The 17,517-nt window shown below is 42.3% G+C and overlaps 1 protein-coding gene across 2 annotated transcripts in view; it reads left to right on the forward strand.

The window, feature by feature from the left end:
• Positions 1-17,517, forward strand: part of SYN3 (synapsin III) — a 377,511-nt gene that overhangs the window by 59,646 nt on the left and 300,348 nt on the right. Inside the window, exon 1 of one of the 2 annotated variants that reach the window (XM_019489296.2) lies at positions 10,484-10,699. The exons of the other annotated variant lie outside the window; for it this stretch is intronic. The gene's annotated coding sequence lies outside the window, so the exon portion shown is untranslated. Of the gene's footprint in view, positions 1-10,483; positions 10,700-17,517 lie in introns of those variants that run through there. 2 annotated transcript variants of the gene reach the window in all.

Here is a 17,517-nt window from a genome sequence, read left to right on the forward strand (position 1 = left end):
GGTAAGAGCGCCAAAAAGCTCACAGGCTGCCTTACATTCTGGCTCATAGCCTTTCTCAAGCTGTGTTATGGAGAATGGAAGCAAAAACAAAGAATATGAATTAATTTGAGACGATGGGCCCCTATCCTCAATAACCATGCACCATGTGGAGTCACCAGTACAAAGCATCTCCAACATGGCTGTAAAACACACCTCTGTTCCCATTCAGTACGATTTTGCACTTTTTTTGAGTGCCTTAAATGGGATTCCCTGGAGTAGAAGTGGCTTGACTCACTTCTTCCTAGATAAAGCCACAGGTTTCAAAGAAACCAGAAGAGCATATCAGACTGCTCGTTCCTAATGTTTCTTGGGGTAAGTTTGAAATGCACAATGCAGTCCCATGTAGGGATACCTATGCTGCCTCAAAGAGCAGAAGCAGAGTCTTGTTATCTGAGAGTCAGAGTAAATTAGTCGAGGTGGAACACCATGTAAATGTGACTGTTTTGCTTCTGTAACACAAGCATGCTCAAGTATCTTTATACAGCACTTCACTGTGCTTTATAGACCAATCATTACCTTATAAAAACTTCAAATCTGATTTCTTTTAGAGACTATGATGCAGGTACAAAATATGAGATTTGCAGCCTTAGCAACATAAGCCCCTCTATTTATTATATCTACAAAGTAGGTACGACTCTGGCATTGGCACAACCAGTTTTTTCCATACTCCCATACATATGCATTTCAACCCAGCCATGGAAGAAGTGCATCTATTAATAAAAAAAAATTAGTTCTGTAGTTGTAGCTCATTTTTTAACTCTCAGATTTTGTAGACACTGCCAATAAATGCCATTTATGGCAGTAGGATATGCTATGAAGGTAGGAACTGAAGTGACTCCTTATCTGGAATATATAGTTTTGGGCACCTTGGTAGGAGTTAACTTATTAATGAACTGAAAGGAATTCGGAGAAGAGCAAAAATAAAGGACTAACTTTGGAGGAAGGATTACCATCATTCATACAGATAGCTTAGATGAATGTTAACTGAGATAATACAGTGGCCCTGTGAGTGACTTTAATACAAATGCAGCTACATTCTTCCAGTTTGGGAGTTTGCCCACGGAGAACAGTGCAGCATGTCTGAGGACTTCACTGCCTGGCACAGTAAGGTTGCTGTGTAGATATGTCTTGGAGCCCTGAGTCGGGTAGAGGACTCCCAAAAGAGCAGAGCGGGCCATTCTGTTTCACGTCCTTGGGCTTGAACCACCCTCATGTCTCAGAGGACCTAAGTTTCTGTTGGTTTGTAGACATCTGGCCAAAAGCAAGATCTGAAAGATGGTGCTGTAAACACAGAACTGTTTCCTACTGTTTGCATTTGGACAAAACACCAGGGCTGATATCATGGGTCAGTCACACTGGTGGCCACTAGTGCTGAATTTCAGTCCCTTTCATACCTGAAAAGAAGCAACAGAAGTCGCTGAGCTATGACAACGTTGCCCCAACCAGGCTGTCCTCCAAATCTACATGTTGGGTGTTTCAGTATTTTGAAACGCCCTGGGTAATAACTTAGAGGCTGGTTAGTATTCCACTGCTGTTCCTCTTTAAATTCATGGCTTTGCTGTGCTGGCTCAGGGTCTGTGGGGGAAATCTATTTTTGGCTTGTATGCACATTGTGCAGAGGTGTCTCAATTATTGCTAAAGTAAAGGAGCGATTCACCCAGAGGTGCTCCCTTTCGTGCTAAGGCCATTCTACTCCCGTGTTGTTATGTACTTGTGCATGTGGGGAGGAAGGAAAGGGGGGAAAGGGGGAACCCAAGGAATCTACTACTAGGCTGATTCTTCTCATTTGTTCACTAGCTCTCTTTGTAGTTGCTTGGCAACCAGAGAGGAAAAGAGGTAGTGTGAGAGCATGGAGGGATCCAAAGAAATGATTGAATGTGGCAGGAGCTGTTTCTGAGCACATTCTTTGTAGCAAATCAGTTGACCACATCATCGTTGTTTAATGTTTATCCTTTTCCTTGTGAAATGTTGCCTGGTAAGTCCCATTCAGCTGCAGTGTCCCCTTTTGCATGGCTAGCCTACAGAGGTGCAGAGACCGGTTTTGCTTTCGTTTGTGCAGGGTAAAAGGCATTAGTATAACTCCCTTCATTTCAGTGGAGCTGGCCCTGTTTCTGATGATGAGTATAAGATGAGAATTGGGTCCCACAAGTGCATAAACCAATTTGTAGCTTTCAAGGTGCTTCATGCAATCCAGGGATGCTCCAGTGATTAAGACAAGCTGACCTAGGATTCAGCTCAGAAATATCATTCTTAGATGATAGGATGTTTCATGGTAGGTAGTGTCCCCCTTTCACCCTGGTTTTGCTGCTTCCCCTTTTCCTTTCAGTCCCTCCCTTAAATTTGCCCGGCCATTCCAAAATTGATGCATGGCACTATGTTTAGACCAGATGTTTTTGCCAGGTGCCTGCAACAACACTAAATGCACTATAATACAGAGTACCCTTTCCAATAAAAAGTGGTGTGGCTTTGCTAGGATGTTGCCTACCCGGTTAATTGTTCAAACTACTGGGAGAATTTTGAATTTAAATGTTTGGGAATTTTTTGGGTCATAATATCAATTTGGTGAAACAAAACTTTTGAGGTTGCATGCTGGTTTCATAGAAAACGTTGCTTAGGAAAGGCTTCTCGGGACAGATGAAATTTCTGAATTTCCATAAGATGGTAAAAAACACCTCCCTCCTGCCTTTCTAGCCCAACATTAGCCAACAGGGCAACAGGCACTCGCTTTGCAGAGCCAGGTTCAAGTTCTTGTTCTGGCTGATTCAGCCCAGAGACTTGAACCTCAATCTAGCATGTCTTGGCTAAATGCCATAATCATTGGGTTATAGAATCGGTCATTGGCCTGACAATTAATAATGTATACGTAGTGGAACAGTGTTAGAAGAAGAGGTCTAAAGAAATTCACTGCGGACTAGCCAGTAAACTTGTGGGAGACCCAGAGCTCCCTGTTCTGTATAGTACAAGACTTTAAATCTGGGTCTCCTGCATCCCAAATTAGTGCCCAGACCACTAAGTAATTGGCTGTTCTGAAATAAGGTGGCCCAGGAGGAATTTCTCTCTCTCCAGGTTAGTTTGGAGAAAAGCCAAACGTGGAATTAGAAACTTCTTTCACAGAATATCCCAGGTGTCCTGTTGAAGGAAAAGCTGAAATATTTTTAAGTTTGGTTCTTCAGTGGAGTATCCCTGAAAAGATTTATGGAAATGTGTATGTGTAAATATTTTTTTTTCAATGTTGATTAAAATCTAGCTGGTTTATGATATCATTTTGTTAAAATTCTGAGAGGGGAAAAATTACTTTTACTTCTAAACTTGTTAGGAAAAGCTGGTATTGAAATAAATGGCATCAGAAAAGTTGTTAATGGACTCTTGCCAGACTAACAGTGTGATGGCAAAGAAGTCTCCAAGGATCTTTATGAGGTCAAAAGTTCTCATGGTAACAAGGGTGTCTGAGGGCACAGGAAACCATCTTGTGGCTGGTTGGATGGGGGAGTAATGTGTCATCTGGGGACAATTGTGTTTGAATGCAAAAGATATTGGTTCCTCTGAGAGTAAAGAATCCATCCCTTTCCTACTTTGGACTCTGGATGGCAACCTGATCTAACCATATTAAGCAACTTAACTCGTACCTAGGCACTTTACTGGTAAAACTAGTACTCCTGATGTCCTGGTAAGGAATTCAGCAAGGCCATGGCATTACATTAGCTTCCCTCCCACTCGTCCCTCCCCTCTTTAATTCACCTACGTGCGTCTACACGTGGCCATATGGTGCCATTGTTACTGCGCTATCATTTAGTATTTCCTTTTGGAAGTACTAAATGCCAGCACAGTAACAACCTGTACTGTGCTGTGGTGGCCACGCATGATTATTTTTAGCTGCTATGTCACTGTAGCAGTATGCTATAATGAGGGAGTGCATTGCTATAGCAAAGTAGCTGTGGCATCATGGTTTTTGCCCATTGATGCTAATCATTGTAGTGCATTCCTACAGCAATGTAGTGTCACATGTGGACACCCTCCCTGTCTTCTGTTTCTCAACTTTTATTCTGCTTGCCTTAACATCAAGATGCCCCAGCTGCTCTTATAGATTCACAGAGAACAGTATGTGTGCAGCATGTGTTTAAAAAAGTGCTGCAGTAGTCCAGCATGAGAATTTCTTTTCTCGGTGGCCAATCTTATTCCATCCCCTTACCTCTAGTCTCATACACCTCTCCTTAATCTCTGGTTCTTTCCTATTCCAACACAATCTTATATTTAGCTTTTCCCATTTGAAGGGAAAACCTCTTGACTCCATTTGCCTGTTCAACTACTGTTACACCACCCATCTCCAGTTTGTCTTTGAACTCTTTCAATGAGCTACCTGGTTGATGTTCCTCTCTCTGTCTGGCTTCTGCTCCTGCGATTGCATTCAAATGGCTGTCACTAGCCTACCTAAGGACTAGAGCTTCTTCAAGTTTATTCCCATGGAAATCTTCAATGAAAACCTTAAGCTGCTACAACAACAACTTTTGTTTAAGGTTTCCAGAGGAATTTGTGCAGAAAGACATTGCTCAAAAACTTTCAGCACAAAATGAGATATCTATAGAAGGCCAATGCTTTCTCTACAATCATGACAATCATAAATATAAATAATTATTTAGTAGAAAACAGTTTTTGGCCAAAAAGTTTTCTGTTAGACTTACTAATGACCTCTTTCTGGCCAGAGCTCAGAACCGGTAGCCCAACTTCCTAGTCTTCAGTCTGTTAGCTGGCTAACACACTACAGGCCATGTTTTCTTCTTGTTCTCCTGCAACCGTAATTGTTCCTTCACTGTGTTAAGTAGACCCTCCTCATATCCTCCAACTTCCTATGGGGATTTCATAGCGCTTTATCCTTTGCTTCCTTCTCTTCATCGTCCACACCTTGTTTCACTTGCATAAATCTGACTGCCATTTCAGTGTTGATTATTTACAGATATACCTCTCTGTTGCTCACCTGTCTCTTTCTGTCTAAACTGAAAGCTTGTTCTGTCTCTTGCACTCCTTTTGGATGAGTTTCTGTCTACTCAAACTTGACATGGTCAAGTCAGATAACAACACAATCTGTTCCCCCCAACCTCCTAAAGCTCTCCTCCTACCTTTTTTTAAATTATTTTGAATAACCTCACCATCTTCCCTGTCACTCAGGCCCACAACCTTCATCTTCAGCTTGGCCTGCTCCCAAATTCCTGACATCCCAACTTTGTCTAAATCTGGCAGATTACTTCTGCATAACATCTCTGATATGATCTTTTCTGTCCATTTTTTCAGCTGAAACTCTTGTCCAGGCTCTAATCATCTCATATCTCAATTGCATCATTTTTTTCCCCCCTCTTGCTTTGATGAGGGTGACTTTCTGTAGCCTGTGCCTACCCTCTTTCATTTGCTATTGAGGTGTCAACTCTTGCCTCATATTGGGCAATGACACCAGCTTTCTTTACCCACGTGTTTAATTTTCAATCGTTTTTGTACTTTCTCTGATAGTCGTACGTGAGTGGAGCTCCTCATAAACATCTTTGAGCCAGCTCTTTACCCACCTTCAAATTCCACCTCAAATATCGTCCTTGCTGTGATGTCTCCACATACTTGGCACTGCCTAGGTAAGTGTTGATGTGAAGGTGTTCCTTCATGCTCTACCATCTGTCTATACTTGTGTTGTCCTGTTTTGTACTCAGATTATAAATTCCTTGGGGCAGAAACTTTTTTTTTTTTTTCGGTTTGTACAGCGCCTTGCACTGACCTGAACCATGACTTGGACTCTAAGGCAGTATCACAATAACATCTGGCAATCCTTGTAGGAAAAAAAAAATACACAAAATAATATTCCTGTAAATGGATTTTGAACTATCTTCTAGAACTTAAGCACTATAACTCTGATATTATCCAGGATTTTTTTATTTAATCAGTAGAAAGGATATAACTATCTGTGCACTAGGTAAGGATTTCTAAGTATGATATCTTTTATTGGACCAACTGTGTAGTTGAGATTTTTAGACGAGCTCTCAGGTATAAGGTACCCCTTCTGAGGTTTTCAGACCTGAGGAAGGGTACTCTGTCCCCAAAAGCTTGTTCAAAATCTCTCCTAGCTATGCAGCTGGTCCAATAAAAAATATTACCCCAAAATCCATGTCTCTTGCACACTTCCTAGACCATCCTGGCTATAACATCACTCCTACATGACTATAATTATCAATGAAATTATCTCAGTTTCTAGAGTAACTTCTGCAGAGCTTTGTTCACTTTCTATGGAGCCCTTTTGATGAAATCACTATGAAATGATATACTATTCTTCTGTGGGTGGGGAGAATGCAGTTCTACCTAGGAACCATCTTATCAAGCCATATAGGCTTCATATGACATTACTAGGTTATTCTGCAGTCTGCATTATGCAGGGGGTCAACCTAGATGCTCACTAGGACTGTGTAAAATGGCTAGTATTCATTTCAGGTTTGGATTTGGCAGATTCGGGGGACAGTGATTTGATTTGGTGATTCGAATCACTGTCCCAAATCGATTCGGCCAAATCTGATTTGGAGATTCGGCTGCTGCTGAATCTCCAAATCCCACAGGCCAGGCCCATCTCCCACCCACTCTCCCAGCCCAGCAATGGCTGTTCCACCCACCCTAGCTCCTGGCACTTGGGGCTTCCCCCGCCCCGTGAGTCCCAGGGTTTTTCTCAGGTTTTTTTTTTTTTTAGGGCCGGAGCTAGGGTAGGCAGGGCAGGCATGGGGAGCTGGGCAAGGGGGGGAATTGGGGAGCTTGTGAAGAACCCCCCACACTGTGGGGCGGCAGCAGGGATTGCTCCCCCCCCCCCCCCCCCCCCGGCCTGGCAGCAACTAGTGAATCATGGCTTTTTTTTTTTTTTTTTTTTTTTTTAAAGCACTGGGAGCTGGGGCAGGCAGGGCAGCCATGGGGGCAGGTGAGGCTGAGGGAGCAGGCAGGGGATGGGGCCTAGCAGGGGTCCCCCCATAGTCCCCTCCCCCCTCCTCCAGCACCCCCTCCCCTGCCCCCTACTTACTAGCTCCGAGTCTGGCTCCAGCTCCCTGCTGCAGCAGGTGGGGACAGCCCCAATCATCAAAGCTCTCTCAATCTTTTCCGAAGACTTGGAGAGCTTCAAATCGATTCGGACCTTTTTATTGGTCCTCTGATCCAATTTGGATTTGGAGAGTCAGCCACCGAACTGGGCCGAGTCTCCTCCAAATTGAATTGCCACCTGAAGCTTCACACAGCCCTAATGCTCACAATGATCCCTTTGATCTTAAAATCCATGAACCCACCAGTGATCTCTGCACAGACAGCCCCTCTGAAGATCCTGAGGATCCACTTAAGCACAAGTGGTAGTGTTCATGGAATAGCTTGCAGGATAAAGGCTGTTTTGGAAAAAGCTACACTGAGAGTTTGGGGATATACAGTCCTAAGGTCTCCTTTCCCCATTCTGTTCCTTGCTTTCTCTGTCTCCTGTGTCCCTTTGTAGTGCTTCTGCTTTTCTCTGACAACTGAGATTGTAAGATCATCAAGAAAGGATCTATGGGGTTTTTTTCCATTGCTTTCCCCCTTTCCTTCCCCTCCCCACAGTATGTTTAGTGTAATGGAGACCAAACCCTAAGTGGGGTCTCTGCGCTTCACTGTAATGTTATAATTAAATAGCCATAATGATAGCAAGCAAGTTAACCATGGTCTTTTAATTGGAGAAAGAAAACCGTACTAGAAGAGATTTCCTAGGCATAATATGTTAAGAGCCAGCTCTTGACCAGCACTATTTGGCCAGAATGGAAAAAAGCACAAGGGCCAGATGTTTCAACAGATGCTCAGCATCTTGTTTGCTGAGCTTCTTTTGAAAAATTGTTTTTTACTTAGCTGCCTAATAAGAGCAGAGCTTTTCCAGTATCTTGTCTGTCTGTCCATCTGTCTATCTTTCCCTCTTTCCCCCCTCCCCAGTTCTGAACATAGGGAAATCTGGCCTGGTGCTGTTTTGTGCTTCATCAAGGGGGAAGGAAGTGATTAAGGAGGAAGGCTTGAATGCAGCAAGTGGAATAGGCTGAAATGAGAGCAAAGATTTAACATGGGAGGAACAATGTCAATAAAGTTCTTCTCATCCAGGCTCCAAACCCGCTCAGGTTGACGGCAGTGAGAGCATTCCTTTGCCTACAGCAGTGCAGCATCAATCCTCAAGATGAAGTAGTCTCCAGGCTAGAGTTAAGGTGTGAGGCCAGGGAGTGGGAGAGATGGATATTTTGCACCAGTCCTTTGCCTTTTTTTTTAGTAGTTGTTCAGTGATCGGAAAGAATCTGGCACTCCTAAGAGCTCCCAATGAAGCACCTTTCACCAGAACTAAACTCACATTAGTAGCAGGAAAGCTGGCTTGTGCTCTTTCTAACCAGCACTTTAGCCCTGATTATTAAGCATCTCATCTAAGAGGCTTTGATACTGGGAATTAATTTGATAACCAAGGGCCATATACATCCCTTGGAGCTCCCCATTGCAGTGCTTCCTTCTATAAGCACCTCCTGAATTTTGAGCAGCTTTATCCTGTTGCCATGGCAACAACCTAATTCTTGCTCCCTTTTTGCTATTTAAGCAAGCATAATTTAAAATCTCTTAAATAAATTATGTTAAAACACCCTGAGTTTTGAGTGAAGTCAGGCAGATCGCCTTGCGGGTTAATTTAATCGTTCTGCAGCTACCACTAAGTACATAATTCAAGATGTGCATTTTACACAAAAGTCCTTGAAAGCCCAGAAAGGTGCAAATGGATGATGGTGAGAAGAAAGAGGAATTATTTGGGCCCAAATCTCTGTGAATCATTTCTGGGGGAGAAAGGACACCTTTGCTCTTTCATAAAAGAGAAAAGTTAAATAACAAAAACCCTTTTAATCCTGCCTGGAAATCAATATTTCACACCCTCTGTGGCTTATTGCAGAGTGGAGTTGGAATCGTTCCCAAGTCTTAAAGACACCACTATGCTTTGTGTATAGGGCATAGTGATGATTTTGTTCCCAAGTTGCATTTCTCATTTTAAGGTATTGGACTATTGTGAAGGTAGCCTGCTCAGAAGTCTAGGAGGTGGCAAGTGCCTCATGTCTCTCAAGAGCCTCATCTAGCCCTATGTCATCAGAAGGAAAAGAGCAGTAACACTGGCCATGGAGAAAGAAACATTTATCACAAAGCAACATATCCCTATGTGGAGTAAATATTCACACCTGTTGGGCATGCAGGCTATGAAGGGCGTTCCAGGAACTTGGGGTTAGTGACTTTATAGCACAGGAACATTTTTTAAAAAGGAAGAAAAAAAGGCTTCCTCATTCCACACTTTAATTTTTTAAAAACCAACCTTAGCGCAGATGAGCTACTCCTTATATGCAGGGCCTACACTAATGTGTAGTGGCAATTTTGTCTTCCAAGTTGACTCCGTGTTGACTCACTTATAAGGAGAGAGAGGCTCATGCCACAGGTCCTGAACCAGTGGGCATGCTGCCATTTTACTTAGGCACCTGAAGATGGGTCCTGTAATGTAAAATTTTAGGTGTGTGGCATTTAGAGATGGGCTGTGTCATTTTAGCAGAGACTATACTGCTCAGGAATGTTACAGTTGCAGCCTTCCCATTCCTAGATGGACAGAAGCAGGTTTTAGTCATGGCAAAACTGTTTCCTTATGGGAAACGATGCATTTTAATTTTTTTTCTTTTTACTCATCCCTGGCAAACACTATGAATTTTGCATAGAGAAAGCTGAAATTTCACCATATGGTCTGGTGTATTCATGGGAATTTGTGGTTTTGCCTCTTCATTAACCAGATGTCATATCTCTGCAGGAGTCCCCTCTGCCCCCTGCAGCACTGTCAGGCTGTCACTTGCTTGAGCAACAGATTCTGTCTCTCTCTTTCAATGAGGGCTGGACTCCAAGTAGGCACTGACCTTCCTGAGCTATCTTGTCTCTCTTCACAGGAGTAAATATAATGAGAAATAAGCTCTCATCCCTTGAAAATCTAAACTGATAGAAAAGCAAGGCATTAGTTGTTGAGCAGAAGGGATCACAGTATAAATTGTTTCTTTGTCCAAACCCCTTTCTGCAGAAGAGCTTTATTTTTCATAACATTTTAGTCTCAGCAGACATCTCCCTTTCTCATGCTTTACTTCACTCTGTTGAGGGCAGTGGTCTGGCCAGTCTAGAGGCAAATCGTGGACTACGGATGGTTGCACAAGGCAAATTAGTGGAAACCACAGCTGGGGGATGGGAAGGAAGAAGGGAGTCAGAGTGAGGAATCCAGGGTCCCTTTCCCTTTCCCTATCCTGGAAGGTCTTGCCCAAGAGTGACGCAATCTGGTTTCCTTGCCCACCCCTCTTTTTTTTTTCGAAAAGGAAAAAGCCTGCCAGGGGTGGAGAACAAAAGTCTGGGACACGGAGCCTGCACACTAGTTGTTTTACTAAATTATTAATCCTGCTCCAATGATAATATAGTTATAAGGAGGAGCCTAATTGAATTTACTGTCTGGCTTTGGCCAATAGGGTGATAAGCATCCAGCAGAATGGGATGACGCTGAATCCTGTTAGTGTGCTGTGAATGTGAAGCAGAAGGGACTTGCAGTTTGTGTGCAGGAAGGGAAGAAAATAGGTCCAAAGCCACTGGATTAACAGCCTAAGGAAAGGTAAGGGAGTGAGTGGAAACGGGATTCAGCTGCAAAATACAAAGCCTGTGTGTGAGGGGTTTTGTTTTTGTTTTGGTTTGGTAGGGTTGGCTTTTTTTAAATATATTGTTTGTGAGCAGTTTTTTTTTTTTTTCTGGGAGGGATGAAAGAAAAGGTATCTATCTGTATTATACACTTGCACAGTACCTATAGCGTGTGTCTTTGTCTGTATACATGCACTGCAGAAGCGTGTTTGTATATGAGATGGGTACATATATATATGCCTGTACCTGCAGAAGTTTCTACTATATATGGATGCAGCAGTAATCAGTACAATATATCTATAATGAGAATAGCCTGACTGGCAATTTCTGTATCTCCTCTAAAGAAATCAGGGGAGAGCAGTTAATAGTGCAAATCTGGTCCAAGGAAAAATGGGAGTGCTTAGATTTCCTATCAGATGTTTGCAACTGAAAGCAGCATGCATGAGAAACGGATGCAAATGTGTGAATTTGTCATATCTGCAATGAGATGTGGAAATGGGAGAGGAGAGGGCAAACCAGGGCATTTGTCAAAGCAGGTGGAGATAAATGGCAAGCAATTTTGTAATCAGATTCTCTAGCATGGAGAGAGTCTGAATGGGCAAGGAAGGGAATTATTTCACTTTGCTACTCACCCCCCACCTTCCACCTGAGTGATGGGAAGAGAAAAATCATGGGAGCTTAGATAGCTGATTAAAAGTATAAACTAATTGCACCTTTCTATATACCTGTTGCTAAAATAACGAGTTTATAACTTATCTCCACAATTTTTTTTCTTCCTTTTAATCACATGGGGAAAGGATGGGAAGCCCCCCCATACATTCACCCTGTTTGGTAGAGCAGGACTTTGTAAATAGAGTAACTTAGCATCAGCTCTATATTTGTATCACTTGCTTTCTCCTGATGATCTAGAGCTGTATGGTCAGGAAGGTTTGGGGTTGGGAGGGCAAGTAATTCTGTCAAGGTTTCTTTTCTTTATAATGACTTCCACTTGGGTAATATAGACTTAAGATACAGTGTGTTTCTGGAAATGTCATTACAGTGCTAGCTCTCCAGCATAACAGTCTTTAGACTAGTTAATAAAGGCCCATCCAACTGTATATAGTCTTAACTAGTCATTTCATTAAGTGAAATAAATACTATAAACCCCCTTCATATGCTTTCCTGCTTTCGCCCCCTCCCCCCCAGTTCTGAAAGATGTTAACAGGATCTAAAAAGAGAGCATTTTCCATCCCCTTCCCAAAGGGACACATCAGTCAGAATGACATTTCTCACTTGTAGGATCTTCCAAGAAGTCTTGGGGACCATGCAGTCTCTCCATTCACTCAGAAAATGTTAGACACTGGGTTGGAGAGGGCATCTCCTCTTCCTACCACAAGAACGGTCAGGCAGCCATACAAAGAGAAGTATACAGGATGACCGTCTTGGACCTAGGAGTGAGTAAATTGACTTAATTTAATTACGAGTTGACCTAAATCTTTGTGAACCTCTGACACCAAACCTCATGTAAGGCTTGTTAATTCACTTGCATTCCCAAATAACTTCAGCTACCATGGTTTCCTTCTGGTCTGGAGAAAGGATAAGTGCTGCCATGGCTGACCTCTCCGTAACAAATGCACCTTCCCCTTTCTACCATTCATATGATGGGGTCAAGTCCTTCGGGAGTCTGAGATGGGTACTGATGCCGCTGGGGTAGAATAAGGAGAGGGCTTGAATCTGATTCTCTGTAATCTTACAGCTTTTACACCTGTGCAAACTGAAGCCAAAGTTACTCTAATATATCACTACCTGCTTTTCCATTTAGGTAGAAATGGAAAAGACAATTGCAAATTAGACTCCTTGTGTGTTTTTTGGTTACCCTGTGCTATATACAGTATTTGCATTTAATGGCAAAGCAGTTGAGCAGTAATAAACCATACTTTTTATTAGGAAAAAATAACACCCTCCTTGCCTCTTTTAGAAAAGCTAGGCTAACTCAGATAGATAGCCACCTGATACATGGAATATATTTTTCATTAGTAGTTTTTGTCCCTCCCTCTCTCCCTCCCCCCACCTTTTTTTTTTAAGTCTATAAGTGGAATAAAAAGACCCTCATATCTGACTTTGAATCCAGCTTTCAAAAAACTCAAAGCAGCTAAGTCAGCTGAGAATAAAGCAAAACAAGTTTGCCCACTCCAAATAAACCATACAATAACATTCACTTCAGCTTCTATCCCAGAAGTGCTACTTCTACAAGTTGAGGTGGAATAATTAAGTCTCCTATATATTCACATATGCAAATGTTGCTAGAGCCTCTGGAAGACCCAGGGTACTCGCAGGTTAAAAAAGGGTACTATTCCCTACCTATGCATCTCATCTCTTGTGCCTTTAAAGGAGCCTTTTTTGCACTTCCTGATACAGTACTAGAATATTGCATGTTTCTGGAGAGAGACCCATAGGGAATACAGGGAGAGCAGCAGTCTTCACAATGCTGTGGCAATTGTAGGCTGCATTTCAGGCGCAGTGTTTATCTCTGGTTGGGTTGGATGAATACATTGTTTGTTTCTGCCTCTGAGCCATCAGCATGGTTCAGAAATGGCAAAATGCTACCTTAGTCCCAGAGAAGATAACGTCACTGTCAATTCACCGGTAGCGGAGAGTAGACTTGGAAATCGGAGGTCACTTTCCTCATTAATTGCCCAGATGATTAATTAATGTACTGATATTGTTTTCCTGGGTGGAGGTTATAGGGTTACACGTTCTAGTAATGCAGGGTGTGAAGGGGTATAAGTATTGCACTTATTTTTAATGTTCTTAAAATCATTATTGAGCTGGACATTGCATCCCCCTGACACAGGGTCCCTCTGCTCCTTTGAGCATACTGGCCTTCTTATCAATTCCACCCCTTTCAGATAAATTTCCTAGGTCAGACTGAAATTGGAGCGATTATAGTAGATGATGGATGAGTGAAGGTGGTAGTTCCCAGCCCAGTCAGCCACAATGTGGATATCTTTTCTTTTAATTGGTATTTAATCTGAAATATGGGAAAGTCCCTGACTTTAGGGCTCTTTGTAAACGCAAGGATTGTTGTTGTGATGAGACCAATACATGGTTATTTACTCAGCAAGCAATTCTTCAGAATTAAAGATGCTGTATAAATGTCACTTGTTATAGCAAAAATCTTTTGGGCATTTGCTATCTTTTTCAAAGGTAGTAACCATATTCTGGGATGACACCATCTCCACCATCACTTTAGTATCTAAACAGAGCCTGGAAACCAGGGTGATGATAGTAAAATCTTTGCTCTTGCACTTTGGAACATGATAGTCCAGGATGTAACCAGAGGCCAATAAATTGGACTTGTCCTCAAGTTGTTATTGCAGGAGTGAAATTTCTTATTAAAAATGTAAACAAAAGACTTTCAGACTACTGAAAAAAAAATTGCCTTTCAAAGAAAAATAACTGCTTTTGACTCTTCCTTCCAGCTCCTCTTACTGCACTCTACATTATTTCTCCTGCCTTTTGACGTCTCCTTGGGGTCCCGTCCCCCACACTGACTTCCCCCATAGGACTACCAGCCCTATTGTCTATTTATTTTGTTTCCAAAACTGAACTGTTTGGTTGGGGTGGGAGCCTCCCAGTTAAGACAAATTAGTTATGGAATGAATTGGGTACATTTTTGTTTGGGCAAGGCAGGTATCTAGTTCTGCCTTACTTCTTTGTTATCCCTTCCCATCATTTGCCCTTCATGGTTGATATTTGGCATTTTCCTGCTTCATGTGAAAGGTTTGAGAAGTCATAGCAGGCTTTGTTGTTGATAAACTTTTAGTACGAAAGCAATCAAAGGAGCAAATTATTAGCTTCCCATCAGGGTAGAGACCTGGATATTTACATTGTATTTATGAAAGAATAACCACCTGGTGATTATAGATCCCTATGCTCTTGACTAATAATAGCCATCAGTCAGCTTGCAGGGGGTCTTATACCACATAGTTAATGAGAAATAACTATGCAGTGATTGTTTAGTACAGACGTCTGTAACCAGAGTGCAGAATAACATTGGTACTAATAGTAGGTCTGCAGTGGGCTGAAGGAGGATGAAACATCCCTAGGACACATGCTTGTAGTTTAAAACCAGTTTACAGGGGAGAAACAAAAGGGATGACCCTTGTAAATGAGGTGCGACCTGAAGGATGTCTATAGTCTTAGTTCTCGAAGACTCTGTTTTGAGTTTGCCTGCTGCCATGGGATACATTCATCATTGCCACCAGGGAATGAGAGTGATTAAAAAAAGGCTTTCTACTTTCAAAGATCCTTGTGTTTTGGTGGTGGGATACTATGAAGACTTTCTGACATGAAGGCAGGGGACAGATGTCAGGGTTTATACTTCTCCAGCTTTAGTCAAAGTGGGAGCTTTGTTTTGAAATGAACTCAAGAGAGAAGTGGAGTTATTTAATTTTAGCTTGTGTAAGAACCCTCTCTACAAAGTGACAGCTCAACAGAGAAGTATTTAGCAGGTTTATTCCTTTAACAGAGTCCTCTTTGCTTAGGATCACAGCACCAGAGACCTTGCAAGTGCCTAAATGGAGTCAGAGTCAATTTGCTAGGTGTTAGGTGCTATAGTAAATAAAGGGAACACTTCTTTTACTTTAAATATGTCTCACCAATGCTGTGGGACTGCTCTCTCTCAAATGAGTGAGATGTTCTTTTAAAAAGTTCAGTCATCTCTTTTAGGTATTTTTCTAGCCCTCATTCCCACAGTATCTCAGCACCTCACGGTTTTTAATGTGCTCATCCCCACAGGACTTCTATGAGATGGAGAAAGTTGCATGTCCCTATTTTATAGAATGGGGCCTGACAAAGAGAGAGACTAAGTGACTTTCCAAGGGTACATCAAAGTCGGGGGGCAGTAAAACCCAGGTCTCCTGAGGGACTTCTAACTTCTGGGTCCTTTTTCCTTGTGACTTTTACATTTAAATCATTTACTATGTTCATCTTAGCAATTTTTGTCCTGATTTATGAATGCTACAGTAATGATTCCTAATAAGATTGGAGGCTCTCTGCACTACACAGTGGCACCATGCAAAACTCTTGATTGGGTTAGACTATTTAATGACATAAATAATAAATTATTCAATAATAGCATTTCTGTTTAAATTCAATCACTGGTAAGAGACTACAGTTTCAGTGTAATAACCCTGCGTGTATAAGCCTCTGGAAAGGCTGAAGTTGGGCAATAGCCCATCCAAATTTAACAGTTTTTCTCAGTCTGTCCTTTTAATCAGCAACTTCCTTTTCAGCAAGCCCAATCCCCTGCAAAATGAAGTAGTTTGCTGCCAGCATTGTTAGATGCTTTCAGTCAGTCTTTCAGGTAATCAGAAGGAAATTTAAGTGGGTCCTTATCCCCACTAATCTATTAGTGTGTTTGCTTTAAAGGATGTTTTAGTCTTGAGGATTTGCCTCAGAGGAGCCTTCTCAGATGTGGAAATGAGAGACATGAGAATCCACAGAGGTACAAGTTGTCCACAGTAATGCCAGAAGATAGTGTGGTATAAGGGACAGCCTACTTCAGCTAGCACTTTCTTGCATCCTGTTGTGAACTGCTGTTCCTGCTGTGTCCTCTCTCCTGGCCCTTATTTACAGCAGGTCAGACTTCGATGGGCCAAATCAGAGAGGTTATGTGGAAGAAAAGGCTGCAAATTGCATTCTGGTAAGCACGTGGGAAACCAATGCAGCCTGTAATATATTTTGAAGAGACGCAAGATCATCTTGATTTTCTACCAACATTCAATCCCAACCCAGCACATTGTTCCAAGCAAGTGAGGGTCCCTGCAGTCCAGGGAGTCCTAATGAATACAGTGGAGCTCCACATGGGTACAGAGAGTTGAATGCAGGACTGGGGCTATAGACAGTCCTTAGGCATATGCCTGCCTTTGGCACCAAATCCAGAAAGGATCATATTGGAAAAAACACATTGAGATTCATAGATTGTATGGGGCTGGAAGGGACCTTGCAGATCATCGGGTCCAGCGCCCCCTGCTCTAGGCAGGAAGACAATTGGGGTTAGGTGATCCCAGCAAGGTGACTGTGCCGTCTCCTCTTGAAAACCTCCAGGGTAGGTGATTGTACCACCTCTGGAGGGAGTATGGAGGTAGGTATATGCTGGCCAGTAGGAAGGAAAACCCCAAATGCAAAGCAAAGGAGTATATGTTTAAATGTGGAGCTTGCCATAAACAAGCAAACTGGAGCATAGGTAAAACAGGCAACTACTGTATGCGTTAATGTAGGCATCTGTCCATTGTAATGAAAAGCTGGGCTAGGTACAGGTGTTTAAAAAGCCTGACACAGAATTGATCTAAGTTGCATGGTTTCCTGTAAGCAGTGTAGTTTAGATTGGTAGTGAACAGAACACACATTTGCCCTTTGATGTATGTGTGTGGGGGACGTGAAGGGTGCAAATCTTAGCCTGGGTTCCACCATTTTTAAGCCAGTTGGTGTGCCAGACTTCTGTTCTGTTATGGGTATAGACTGGTTTCTGATCACTTATACTGGTAGACATGTAATGTCTGTACTTGGTCTTGTAGATTCAGAACAGTTGCATCTTCCTGTGTGACAGAGAAAAGAATTCAGTTTGCCTATGAGAAATGAGAGCTAAAAGCTATGAGCAGGAAGGCAAGGGCTGCAACAGAGGGTTTTATTTTAAAGACATTAAAAATACCACTTTAGAAAAATTTGTCACTGTGCAGAATAAGTGTTTTACTTTCTATCCTGAGCTTTATTAGAACAGAAGGGTTGGCATTTAGCCACCGTGTGCTCCAT

The sequence above is a fragment of the Alligator mississippiensis genome, chromosome 4, assembly GCF_030867095.1.
Source record: "Alligator mississippiensis isolate rAllMis1 chromosome 4, rAllMis1, whole genome shotgun sequence".
NCBI classification, from domain to species: domain Eukaryota; kingdom Metazoa; phylum Chordata; order Crocodylia; family Alligatoridae; genus Alligator; species Alligator mississippiensis.